Source organism: Chlorocebus sabaeus, chromosome 21 (genome assembly GCF_047675955.1).
Source record: "Chlorocebus sabaeus isolate Y175 chromosome 21, mChlSab1.0.hap1, whole genome shotgun sequence".
In the NCBI taxonomy this organism is placed as follows: domain Eukaryota; kingdom Metazoa; phylum Chordata; class Mammalia; order Primates; family Cercopithecidae; genus Chlorocebus; species Chlorocebus sabaeus.
Window position 1 is genome coordinate 22,124,812 of NC_132924.1, and position 14,255 is coordinate 22,139,066.

The 14,255-nt window shown below is 39.3% G+C and overlaps 1 protein-coding gene across 1 annotated transcript in view; it reads right to left on the reverse strand.

The window, feature by feature from the left end:
* Positions 1–14,255, reverse strand: part of YAE1 (YAE1 maturation factor of ABCE1) — a 46,881-nt gene that overhangs the window by 987 nt on the left and 31,639 nt on the right.

The window sequence follows — 14,255 nt, forward strand, 5'->3', positions numbered from 1 at the left end:
GGGCCGGAGTACATAGAAAAGGTGACAGCTTTTCTCAAAGCGAGATTTCTGACATACTGGACTGAAATTGTCTATATGTTCTACAGTGATGGGAAGGATTTTTAAATCTGACTTAATTATTAAGCTCATGTCAGGCTTGACTTTGGTATAAAATGAACACTGACTCAGTATTTCTGACAATCAAATAATAGTCAGAATGAGTATTGGTTGTTTTAATTATATAACTTCTTCAGTTACAAGCCCAAAGTCTTTTATGTAATGAGTGAAAGAGTAATTAAAAGCATTTGTTTACACTCCAAATCTGAATGCTTTCTGAAGGAAAGCATTGGTAGATCCCTTATCAGTAGTTACTGAGAATTCATACATAATTAATAAACTTCTGTAATATAGAATGAAATCCTAGAAAATGTAAAATTTTGTTTAGACTCTAATCATGTCTAAAATGTATGTTAAATAGAATTAGCTAATTTCCTGGCTTTCCTCTTGGAAGAAATCACAGTCCCTCAAATCAGTCATTCTGTAAATACTTGTTCGGTGGTTATTATGGTCAAGAGACCAGATCTCCTGAGAGATCTTATCTTTGCCACATTCTCTTCCTCTCTTTGTTTTCTATCCTTTTCTTTTTCTTCTTTCTCAGAAATCATCCCTTAAACTTTCTCTATCTCCTGCTCCATCTGCTCTTCACTTCCTGTCTCTCTCAATCCCTATGTCTTCTCTTGTCAGCAGTCACTTGATCAACGCAGGTGCCTTCTGTGTATTCCCAAGAACTTTGCCATATGTATTGTCCCAATTTTTAACTTCCCTAGGGTACTGTGCTGAATATTTTACAGGCATTAAAGAAATTATTGAAAGGCTTTAGAACTATAGGCAAATGGCATTTCACTTATGTCCTTGTTTCTAAGTCAATTTTTAAAAGTTGCATACCTTTATACCTTTATAACAATGGCACCTTTGTTGATTTCAGGGTTATTCAGTGGTTTCCTTAATTAATTTTTTTTGACAGAAATAAAGGAGTCAAGGGAGGGTGAACATGTTCTATGATCCTTGGATTTGGCCTGAAGGCTATTAAGGATTTCAACAGAAAAGGAATCAGTGCAGAGGAAAGGCCAAAAACAAAACAAATATATTAGGTCCAGGCACCCTGGCTCACTCCTGTAATCCCAACACTTTGGGAGGCCGAGGCAGGTGGATCACATGAGGTCAGGAGTTTGGGACCAACCTGGGGAACATGGTAAAACCCCGTCTCCACTAAAAATACAAAAATTAGCCAGGCATGGTGGCACGCGCCTATAGTCCCAGCTACTCGGGAGGCTGAGGCAGGAGAATTGCTTGAACCCGGGAGGCAGAGATTTCAGTGAGCCAAGGTTTCGTCATTGCACTCCCGCCTGGGCAACAGAGTGAGACTACATCTTGAAAAGCAAACAAACAATAACAACAAAAACCAAATATATTAGTTTTCTATTGCTGCTGTGATCAATTACCACAAACTTAATGACTTAAAACAACAAAAAGTGTATTATCTTAGAGTTCTTTATTGAATTCAAAAGTCCAACATGAATCTTACTGGGCTCAGATCAGTGTCAGCAGGGTGTAGCCTAGAGGCTGCCTGATTTCTTTGGCTCATGGCCTCCTTCCTTCACCTTCAAACCCAGCAATACCAGGCCAAGCCCTTCCCATACTGCCATTTCTCTGGTTCTCCAATTCCCTCTTCCACTTTTAAGTATTCTTGTGATTATAGGATAATCCAGGATAACTTCCTATTTTAAAGCCAGCTGATTGTCAACCTTAATTCCATTTCCAACATTCATTCCTTCCCTATATAATCTAACATAGTCTCAGGTTCCAGGGAGTAGGACATAGACAACATTGGGGAGGGCAACGAACATTATTCTATTGACCACAGTGAATAAAGGAGAGGATCCTGACAATCCCAAAGAAAGGAAAAACTATGACATTAAGTAAACCTCATAATTTGGAGATATGGAAGATAACAGAGAAGCATTGAAGACAGTATAGCCCATGATACAGAGAATACTTGACATTTTCATAGAGCATGAGGCTGAGAAGAAATTGGATATGTCACGTAATTGTTGATAGAAAGCAAACCACTAGAGTCAATTTGCACTGGTATAAATACCAACATTTTAGAAAGGAATAAAAATTTTATTTTTCTACTGAAAGACTCAAACTTAAAATAATGACAGTAGGCAACTCTATGCAAATCACCCTGAAACAAGAAAGTACATATTTTTAAAGCTCAATACAGTTTACTAAATGATTATATTCTGCAGTTATACAATTTGATGAAATTTGGATTTTAACTTATTCAATAGTTCATTCCGTATGGCTTCTCATAAGTACTACATAATGCTATCTTGGATTTTGATTTTTATAGTGCTTTTTTGGTATTAAGTCTGGAATCTTCTAATTTGCCCTTGAACCTAGATAGAAAATTGTGGGCACACCCTTGTGTGTGTGCACAAATATAGCAACTGGAATGTTATCTGTGTACCACTATTCACCGGTTCCACCTCCATGCTCAGCAGAAGTCATCAGGGTGGAGTAGATTTATAAAGCACAGAATAATAGTTTCATTTTCTCCTTTGTTCTTGCTATGAGCCACAAACTAATCACTGTCAAAGAGAATGAGATTAGAATTATCTGTTCCTTTTGAATGTACATGAGGTTCCTCAATGTTAAACTAAAAATTTAACTACACGTAGGTGTTTAATATACTAGCATTCTTTTATTTGCTAAATTTCATTAAATGAAACTTGAAGTCAAAATCCCAAATGTCTCTATATTTTTGAAATGGTTATTTAAAAATAACCATTTTATTGTTGTTTAAAAATACAATCTGTAACTCTGTTCCTTCTAGTCTACTTCTGATTCTTTGTGCTTAAACTTTATCTTTTATTTTTTTGAGCACAAAAAGTACAGCTAGAAGTCCCAAAGGAAGAAAAACAATTGGAAGCAATAAGTAAATGTAATAATGAGATTTTAAAGTTGTAGGAGACTTTTGAAGTGGTTTTCTTGAGAGAATTTCTTTAAAAAAAAAAAAAAATTGTTTACCGTGATTCTTGGGGATAGGGCAAAAGACCCTGTAGCTTACCTGTTTCAATTTTCTAGGAAAAAGAACTCTGTGATGATGAACAAAACCATAAAAATTGAAGCAGAACCATAATTCTAGTCATTCTCAAAGCCCAGCAGGAAGTAAAAAGGATAATCTAGAGAACATACTCAGTTTACCTATAAGAACTTGCTTTGGGAGAAGTTCTCAGCCCATGTCATAGTGTTCTGCAAAGAAACAGAACCAACAGAGAGAGAGGAAAAAAAAAAAGATTGACTCATGCAATAATTGAGGCTGAGAAGTCCCAAGATCTGTAGGGAATGAGCTGGAGACCCAGGAGAGCCAATGTGTAGTTTGTCTGAGCCTGAGCGCCTGAGGACCAGGACAGCTGATGGTGTAAGTTCCACTCTGAAAAACAGCTGGCTCAAGACCCCAAAACAGCCAATGTTTCAATTCAAGACTGGAAGAAGAAAAGATTAATGTCCCAGTTCAAAGCAGTCAGACAGAAGTTCCCTCTCACTTGAGGGAGGGTCCGTCTTTTGTTCTATTCAGGCCTTCAACTGTTTGGACAAGGGCTACCCATAGTAGATAGGACAACTTGCTTTATTCAGTCTTCTGATTCAAATGTTAATCTCATCCAGCACCAACCTCACAGACACACCCAGAATAATATTCAACCAACTATTTGGGCACTTTATGGCTCAGTCAAGATGACACATAAAATTAACCATCACATCTCATAGGTTAACCACAACCTACCTCATAGTAGGTTGCAGACCATGCTTACAAAGTCACTTTGACCTGGTCTGGTTTCCCACCCAAAGCAAGAATCTCTCAACAACATTGCTGCTAGATGGCCATATAGGGTCCTCTTCAAAATCTCCAATGGGGAAATCAATATTTTGTGAGAAAGCTCAGGGGCAGCTTTAATTATTTTAGATAGGGCTATGTTATTTTGAACTGAAGAGCATCTCACTGGAATTTCCAGACATTTGTCCTTCTTCTAACCTTTGGAACTACTCAGAATAAGTCTATATTCTATTCTGCACACCAACTCTTCAAGCAAATGAAGATTCTGTTATATTCTTCCAAACACTTTTTTCCCAAGTTAAACATTCCCAGCTTATTTTTCTAATCCTCATAGTATATGATTTCTTTGACACATTCTAGTTTTGTCAGTTTTCATAAAATGTGATATCTTAAACTGAACACATTTTAAATGTGTTCTAACTCCTTTATACTAGGGAAAAATCAACTCTGTGGCTCCGCTTCTCTTATTTTCATATAAGTACAAGAAGTTTTCTGTTGAAAAGAAACCACTGAAACCATTATTTATGATTATATCTAATCAAACTAGCCTTAATATTATTTTAAGTTGTCCAATCCAAGTAGTTTACATAAATGCTTTCCCAAACTCCTCTAAGATACATAATATTTCACATATATATTAACACAATCATCCTACAATGTATTGTTTTCCTTGAGACTCAAATGTCAGTGGAGGTCACACTGCATACCTAAAGCCCTGATTTTGTTAGGTTTCGACTTATCCCCCTTGTGACACTAAAAAGTAAAGGTGACACGAAGAAGTAAATCCTGATTGGTCTAAGCTAATTAAGGTGTTTCAGAATAGGAGCAATCCCTCTTGCCAAAAGAATGTTTTAATGGCAGGCATATGATATAGCTCTGGCCAATTAGGTGTGTAAGAAACTCTGTTGAGTTGCTTCTTGAAAAGGTTTCCACATTTTTCAAAAGGAGATGTTAGTAAATGGCCTCTTTCCTTCCTCTGGATGTTCTATGTGGATGTGTTGGCAGGCACAGCTATAGCCATTTTGCTCTTAGCTGGAAATGTCACAGGAACATATTGAAAGAACCTGTGTCCCTGACGTCAATCAACCCTTCCTCCATATTTCCTGTTATGTAGATATTAAACTCTCTGATTCTTTAAGTCAAGTTGAATTAACGTTTTCTGTTACTTGCAACCAAAGTCATCTTAATTGATAGATGCTGCCCTTGAACATATCAAAAACTGAGTTAACCCTCATCTCACAGTTGGAAGATCTAATATCCTCCCGATATATATTTGAATTTCCTCAGAATGACTTCCTCAAAATCCAACTTCCTGATACTGAACTCTTGAACACTGTGCAGATCCAGCTGTGGAACATGACTTCTTTATCTCAATTTATTTTTTAAAAAAATCCACTCCCATAATACACACTAAACTTTGTGTGTGTTAAATTTTACTGAAGATTCAGACTGAGGGAATAGATTTTATATTACTCTGGTGAAACATCTTAAAAATGAATCATTAGATATTCTTGTTTTTGACATCCTCAGCAAATCCATCTACTGGAATTTTTTACTGGTCATCTTCCATGGTCAGCAATCTCTGGTTTCATTCTGCAGGCTAATATCTTCAGGAAAAAGCACTTCAACACAATTCCCACTGCTTAATTTTCTAATTAATTTAGTTTTCCACCTACTTAGGGACTCTGGTTTACTTTTGCATATCAAAACTCATCACCTGAGCCGGGCATGGTGGCTCACGCCTGTAATCCCAGCACTTTGGGAGGCTGAGGCGGGTGGATCACGAGGTCAGGAGATCAAGACCATCCTGGCTAACAATACAAAAAATTAGCCCGGCATGGCGGGGAGCACCTGTAGTCCCAGCTACTCGGGAGGCTGAGTGAGGAGAACGGAGTGAACCCGGGAGGCAGAGCTTGCAGTGAGCCGAGATCGCACCACTGCACTCCAGCCTGGGCGGCAGAGAGAGACTCCTTCTCAAACAAACAAACAAACAAACAAAACAAAAACAAAAACGAAAACTCATCACATGCTCTGCTAAATTAGAGGACATCTACTTTGGGTCTTACTTTTCTGGGGCACAGAATTATTGGCAGAAACTTTGAAATTTAGACCCGGCACAGTGGCTCACGCCTATAATCCCAGCACTTTGGAAGGCAAAGGTGGGCAGATCATTTGAGGCCAGGAGTTTGAGATCAACTTGACCAACATCGTGAAACCTCATGTCTACTAAAAATACAAAAATTAGCCAGGTGTGGTGGCGCATGCCTGTAATCCCAGCTACTCGGGAGATTGAGGCACGAGAATTGCTTTAATGTGGGAGGCAGAGGCTACAGTGAACTGAGACTGTGCCACTGCATTCCAGCCTGGATGACAGAGTGAGGCTCTGTCTCAAAACAAACAAACAAACAAAAAGCAAATAAAAAAAACCAAACTTTGAAATTTCAATCTCTGTTTTCTTCTTCTTCTACCTGCCTCTGCAAATGGAAAGAAACAACATAGAGAGGAATTTTCCCATTGATATGAATTCAGCCACTCCACCTTAGAAGAATGAAGCTGCTATAGTCATTCTGGGTTTTAAATAACACATTTTTTTTCTATGATAGACAAGAATGCTGATATGAATTCAGCCACTCCACCTTAGAAGAATGAAGCTGCTATAGTCATTCTGGGTTTTAAATAACACATTTTTTTTCTATGATAGACAAGAATGCTAATATAATGAGTAATTGTGCTAAAATATTTGCAAAGTGAATCTTCTCAGAAACTTTGAATCTTTTTCTGATGCTAAAGAGTTCTACAACGCGGAAATCCATCATTCATTATGAGTTTCTATTCATGGTAAGACTTGTTTTAAATCTCAGAAACTTATTGTCTAACTAGCTCTGCAGGTCTCTTAGGTATTAAGGAAGCCACACTGTGCCACTGTGTTTGTTTCAGCAATCTATTGGCTGCATTGGGCTGGAATATTCTACCTTTCTAGCATTAACGGTTTGATGATTTTTCAACGATGATAGACTCTATAGAATTAGTGCTGAATTTAGTAATGCATCTCTAACCAGATGTTCTCTTAAGTTTCTTATGTTCTTTCTGACTGGCTATCTCTTTGAGTCTTCTAGTTTGCCCTAAAAAGGATGGAAATAACAAACATGATTCCAGGACAATTATTACTCCACAAAAATTCCTGTTAATTACTCCTAGGTAACACAGTTTTTTCTAAAGTAATCTGCTCTCTTAATCCATTCATCTTTTTCGTTCATTCATTCAGTACCTATTGACTGTCTTCTATAGATAACCACTTGCTGGACACTCTTTGGCATTATGCCCCTCGAAGTTAGAATATTCATGAAAATAATTTAACTTTTCTAATTTCATATCAGTATCAAACCTATATAATGCTCTACCCAAGCATCTGCTTAATTCAAATGCGATTCGATGCAAAAAAAGGATTAAGTCAAAGAAGTTGGTCTGTTCTTTATAGTTTTTTTTTTTTTTTTTTTTTCCCAAGATGGAGTCTGGCTCTGTCACCTGGGCTAGAGTGCAGTGGCTCCATCTCGGCTCACTGCAACCTCTGCCTCCTGAGTTCAAGCGATTCTCCTGCCTTAGCCTCCCGAGCAGCTGGACTACAGGTGCCCACCACCATGCCTGGCTAATTTTTGTATTAGTAGAGATGGGGTTTCACCATGTTGGCCAAGCTGGTCTTGAACTCCTGACCTCAGGTGATCCACCCACCTCAGTCTCCCAAAGTGCTAGGATTACAGGTGTGAACCACCGTGCCCAGCCCTTTATAGTTTATTGTTACATTTATAGTCTGTTATTCTTTTTTTTTTTAAGATATTATTTGTTGTTTTTTTTTTTTTAAAATACATTAAGTTCTAGGGTACATGTGCATAACGTGCAGGTTTGTTACATATGTACACTTGTGCCATGTTGGTGTGCTTCACCCATCAACTCGTCAGCACCCATCAACTCGTCATTTACATCAGGTATAACTCCCAATGCAATCCCTCCCCCCTCCCCCCTCCCCCCTCCCCATGATAGGCCCCGGTGTGTGATGTCCCCCTTCCCGAGTCCAAGTGATCTCATTGTTCAGTTCCCACCTATGAGTGAGAACATGCGGTGTTTGGTTTTCTGTTCTTGTGATAGTTTGCTAAGAATGATGGTCTCCAGCCGCATCCATGTCCCTACAAAGGACACAAACTCATCCTTTTTTATGGCTGCATAGTATTCCATGGTGTATATGTGCCACATTTTCTTAATCCAGTCTGTCACTGATGGACATTTGGGTTGATTCCAAGTCTTTGCTATTGTGAATAGTGCCGCAATAAACATACGTGTGCATGTGTCTTTATAGCAGCATGATTTATAATCCTTTGGGTATATACCCAGTAATGGGATGGCTGGGTCATATGGTACATCAAGTTCTAGATCCTTGAGGAATCGCCATACTGTTTTCCATAATGGTTGAACTAGTTTACAATCCCACCAACAGTGTAAAAGTGTTCCTATTTCTCCACATCCTCTCCAGCACCTGTTGTTTCCTGACTTTTTAATGATTGCCATTCTAACTGGTGTGAGATGGTATCTCATTGTGGTTTTGATTTGCATTTCTCTGATGGCCAGCGATGATGAGCATTTTTTCATGTGTCTGTTGGCTGTATGAATGTCTAATAAAAGCCAAAATTGACAAATGGGATCTAATTAAACTGAAGAGCTTCTGCACAGCAAAAGAAACTACCATCAGAGTGAACAGGCAACCTACAGAATGGGAGAAAATTTTTGCAATCTACTCATCTGACAAAGGGCTAATATCCAGAACCTTCAAAGAAATCAAACAAATTTACAAGAAAAAAACAACCCCATCAAAAAGTGGGCAAAGGATATGAACAGACATTTCTTATAGTCTGTTATTCTTAAGAATTAAAAGGAAATACTGCCATAATCAGAAGCTTTGTTTACTTGTGTTAACTGCCCTGTAAACCTGTTACAATGTTTTTGTAATAGTATTAAAGGTGGTTACAGAATTTTGACTTGAGGAAAATTAAACAATGAAAACTTGTTCTGTTGTTGTTCTCAGTCTGCTTACTGTAGCTACAAATTTAGCATTTATATCAGGAATTAAGCATGTTCCTGGCACAGAACTTAGTAATATGATGCTGGTCCCCAAAAAACTTACTTAGATAACCTTTCAGAATTGTGCCTAACCAAAGAGCATTTTCACTTTGTGCTTGCTTTTGTTTGGTTTGAATAATGCCTGCTTATATAAAATAATATAGATGAAACCTTCTCTTTCAGACTAGATTTAAACCAGTCAAAATGACAGCCTATGAAGATGATGACAGTACTGACTTGCTGTCTTAGTTTGGTAGGGTTGCCATAACAAAGTATCACACACTGGGTGGCTTAAACAACAGAAATAGTTTGTCTCATAGTTTTGGAGGCTAGAAGTTCAAGATCCAGGTGTTGACAGGGTTTGTTTCTTCTGAGGGCTGCGAGAAAGACTTTGTTTCATGCCTCTCCCTTGGCTCCTTGTGCTTTGTTGACAATCTTTCCCATCTCTTGGCTTGCAAATGCGTTACCTTCTGCCTCCATCTTCACATGGCATTCTCCCTAGTGTGCATGTTTGTCCCCAAATTTCCCCTTTTAATAAAAACAGCAGGCCGGTGGCGGTGGCTCACACCTGTAATCCCAACACTTTGGGAGGCCGAGGCAGGTGGATCACCTGAGGTTGGGAGTTTGAGACCAGCCTGACCAACATTGCAAAACCCCGTCTCTGCTAAAAATACAAAAATTAGCTGGGCGTGGCAGCACATGCCTGTAATCCCAGCTACTCGGGAGGCTGGGGCACAAGAATTGCTTGAACCCGTGAGGCAGAGGTAGTGGTGAGCTGAGATAATGCCACTGTACTTCAGCCTGGGCGACAGAGTGAGACTCCATCCCAAAAACAAATAAATAAATAAAATTAATAAAAACACCATTCGTATTAGATTAGGGGCGCATCCTATTCTAGCATGAACTTACCTTAATTATATCAATAACTGTTTCCAAACAAGGTCACATTCTGAAGTACTGGGGGCTAGAACTTCAACATAGGAATTTGAGGGGACACAATTCAACCATAACACTTACAATCAAAGCTATGTTTTATATTAGTGGTTCTTCCATTTCCTTAACAAATATTTACTGTCTGTGTGCTAAGCACTATGCTAGAAACTGGAAATACAATAATAAATTAGATACGGTCCTTATTCTCAAGAAACTTCAGTTCATGGATTTATGCCTCTTCCTTTACAGTCTTTTCACTTCCAAGGAAATGAAATAAAAAGGGGACTACCAATGTTTAAGGACCATATGGCAGAATACCTAAAAACAATAATAATGGCCAATATTTGTTGAATACTTGCAAATATCATCATGTACATTATATCATTTAATCCTTAAAACAACACTTCAGGCCGGGCATGGTGCCTGACGCCTGTAATCCCAGCACTTTGGGAGGTTGAGGTGGGCAGATCACTTGAGGTCAGGAGTTCGAGACCAGCCTGGCCAACATGGTGAAACCCTGTCTCTACTAAAAATACAAAAATTAGCCGGGTGTAGTGATGCATGCCTGTAGTCCCAGCTACTCAAGAAGCTGAGGCAGAAAAATCTTTTGAACTCCAGAGGCGGAGGGTGCAGTGAGCCGAGATTGTGCGACTGTACTCCAGCCTGGGCAACAGAGCGAGACTCCATCTCAAAAAAAAAAAATGACAACAACAACAAAAAACACTTTAAAGTAGAAACTATTATTATCACCCCATTTACAAATGAAGAAATTGAGGCTCTGGGAAGCCTAGCAAATGGCAGAGTGAGGATTTATTTATTTATTTATTTATTTATTTATTTATTTATTTATTATTCTGAGACCATGTCTCCCTCTGTCACCCAGGCTGGAGTGCAGTGGCATGATCTCAGCTCACTGCAACCTGTGCCTCCTGGGTTCAAGCGATTCTCATGCCTCAGCCTCTCTAGGAGCTGGGATTATAGCCATGGACAACCACGCCTGGCCAATTTTTGCATTTTTAATAGAGACACGGTTTCACCATGTTGCCCAGGCTAGTCTCAAACTCCTGTCAAGTGAACTGCCGGCCTTGGCCTCCCAACAGAGTGAGGATTTTAGCCTAAGATGGCCTGGCACCTGAGCTAGATACCATTGCTACAGAACCCCTACATTATACATCTTCTAATGGTGGGGAGAATTGAAAAAAAAAGTCTTTCCTTTATCTTTAAACAGTTTATGTAACATAATACCTATTGTCTAATTTCTTCTCCTTCTCTTTGTTGCCTTCTTTTTTTTTTTTTTTTTTTTTTGAGACAGGACCTCAGGGTCTCCCTTTGTCACCTAGGCTGGGGTGCTGTGGCATGGTCATAGCTCACTGTAGCCTTGACCTCCTGAGTTCAAGGGATCCTCCTGTCTTAGTCCCCCAAATAGCTGGGACTACAGGCATGTGCCACCACACCCAGCTAATTTTTGTATTTGTGGTAGAGATGGAGTTTTGCCATGTTGCTCAGGCTGGTTTTGCACTCCTGAACTCAAGTAATCCACCCTTCTTGGCCTACCAAAGTGCTGGGATTAGAGGTGTGAGCCACTGCACCTGACCTGTTGCTTTCTTTTTTACTTGCCAACATATACAAGTTCATTTGTTTCTTCCATCAGCATTTCCTTAAAAACAAACAAACAAACAAACAAAAAGAAAATGGAAAAAAAACTTGGCCCAGGTGCGGCGGTTTATGCCTGTAATCCCAGTAATCTGGAAGGTGAGGCAGGCGGATCACTTGAGGTCAGGAGCTCAAGACCAGCCTGGCCAACACAGTGAAACCCTCTCTCTCCTAAAAATACAAAAATTGGCTTGGCATAGTGGCATGCACCTGCAGTTCCAGCTACTCTGGAGGCTGAGGCAGGAGAATCGCTTGAACCCTAGAGGTGGAAGTTGCAGTGAGCTAAGATCGTGCCACTGCACTCCAGCCTGGGTGACAGAGTGAGGCTCCATCACAAACAAACAAACAAACAAACAAACAAACAAACAAACCTGGCAGGGCATGGTCACTCATACCTGTAATCCCAGGACTTTAGGAGGCCAAGGAGGGAGGATCCCCTGAGCCTAGGAGTTCGAGACCAGTCTGGGCAACATAGTGAGTCCCTGTCCATATTTAATAAAAAGAAAAAGAGAAAAAAAGAAAAATTTTTCTTATCTCACTTCTTTCCTTCCCATTTCCCTAGAGGACTCCCCTTTCTACCCAGAAACTGAATTTCCTCCGCAGAACGTGCTGGTAATACAGAATTATCTGCTGGGAAATTGAGTGGGAAGTGGTTGGCTTACTATTCTGGGACAAAAACCAGCATCTCACTTTTAAAAGGTAAACCTTTTGGGAAGTGAAAGGATGGGGTTAAGTTCTTTCCAGAAAGGAAAACAATCCTATTTTCGGGCCATATCTATTGGCCCAACCACTACCACTACTATTAAAAACCCAGTTTCTCGGCCCTGCTGCTAACACTGGTTTTACATTGACATGGTGACAGTGGATAAAGGTTTGCTGGATGATCAGAAGTATATTTTTCCCCAGAGTCTAAAGCAAAACATAACTTACGAATGGCACTGCTATGAGGAAAAGTGAGATGTAATAACCGAGACCAGCTAATTATCAGAACTAAGTATCCAATATTAACCTCATAGTAAGTTAAACAGGTTCCCACTAATACATTCCAACCCCTCTTAAAAAAATTTTTTTTAAATAGAGATGGAGTCTCACTATGTTGCCCAGGCTGGTCTCCTCCTGGGCTCAAACGATCCTCTCACTTCCACTTCCCAAAGTGCTGGGATTACAGCTGTGAGCCACTGTGCCTGGCCTCAACCTCTCTCTTTTCTAATCAGTGACAATATTCTGAGAGAGAAATGAATAGAGTTGATTATGTAGCACATTATGAATAATTAGAGAAAGGGTTACTAGACTAAATATTTTCTCTTACATTTCTAAAGATTTTAGTAGAATCCTTTTTCCTATGAAGAAGCCACAGTTCAAAAATGATTTCCTTTAAGGGACAAGTCTTGCATTTCTAATCTGTTAAAAGATGACAAATGCCATAGTCATCATGACTTATCACAGAAATGTCTTTTAAAAGTCCAGGTACAAATTTTAATTGCAAGTACAAATTACAAGAGAAAGAAAGTCAGTTTCAGAGACGTAAAATCATATTTGCTTCTAAAATCTTCCCTTGAAATTTTTGTGGACATGGCCTGTTTGCTTAGCATGTTAGTTAATGTTCCTATGTTAGTTGTGTCTTGTATTCATTTATTTATTCAACAAGTATGTACTGAGTATCTATTTTATTCCAGGTACTGACCTAAGGGCCAACATACAAAGTTAAGTGAGAGACAGAGCATATCCTCAAGAAGCAGATTGTCCAATGGGGAAGAGAGGTAAGTAAATAGGCACTTTTTATGTAATGTCATAAGTAATATAATGTAAATATGCACAGGGAGCACAGAAAATGGTGCCTGAGCCAGGGAGTGAGGTGAACAGGGTTAGGAAAGTTGTTAAGGAGAAGGAAACATTTAAGCTACATAATGAGGAATAATTATTATTGGAAGTGACTTAAAGCTGGGCATGGTGGCTCGTGCCTGTAATCCTAGCACTTTGGGAGGCTGAGGCGAGCAGATCACCTGAGGTCGGGAGTTCAAGACCAGCCTGGCCAACATGGTGAAACCTCATCTCTACTAAAAATACAAAAATTAGCTGGGTGTGGTGGCTGGCACCTGTAATCCCAGCTACTTGGGAGGTTGAGGCAGGAGAATTGCTGGAACCTGGGAGGCGGAGGTTGCGGTGAGCCGAGATCATGCCACTGCACTCCAGCCTGAGCGACAGAGTGAGACTCCATCTCCAAAAACAGAAAAAAAAAAAAGTGAATTACAGATTGCCAAATCTGGTAAGATTTTATTTTGTTACTTTTCAAATGTTCCATGTGATAAATGCCTCTCTTTTGCAAACTCTAAAATAAACAGTAGTTTGATGATGGAGAATTCAACCATGTGTGACCGCCTTTGTCTCTTGTAGCCCTGTTATTAAGACCAGATATCAAGAAAAAGGCATAGCCAATGGAGAAAATTAATGATTAGGTCTGGAATTTAGCTGCTGGAGTTAGAGAAAGAAATAACTGCTGTATATATCTGCTGTATATAGATTTGACCAGAAAAAAAGCAGAGATGATTTCTTCTCATCTCAAGAAGGCTTGATGAAAGACAGCTTCCAAAATGAGTTCCTTGAGTGCTGAATCTCTATTCTTTTCATTTTTAAACTCATGATTCTAGGCTTGAAACTCACCCATGTTGATGCCATCACA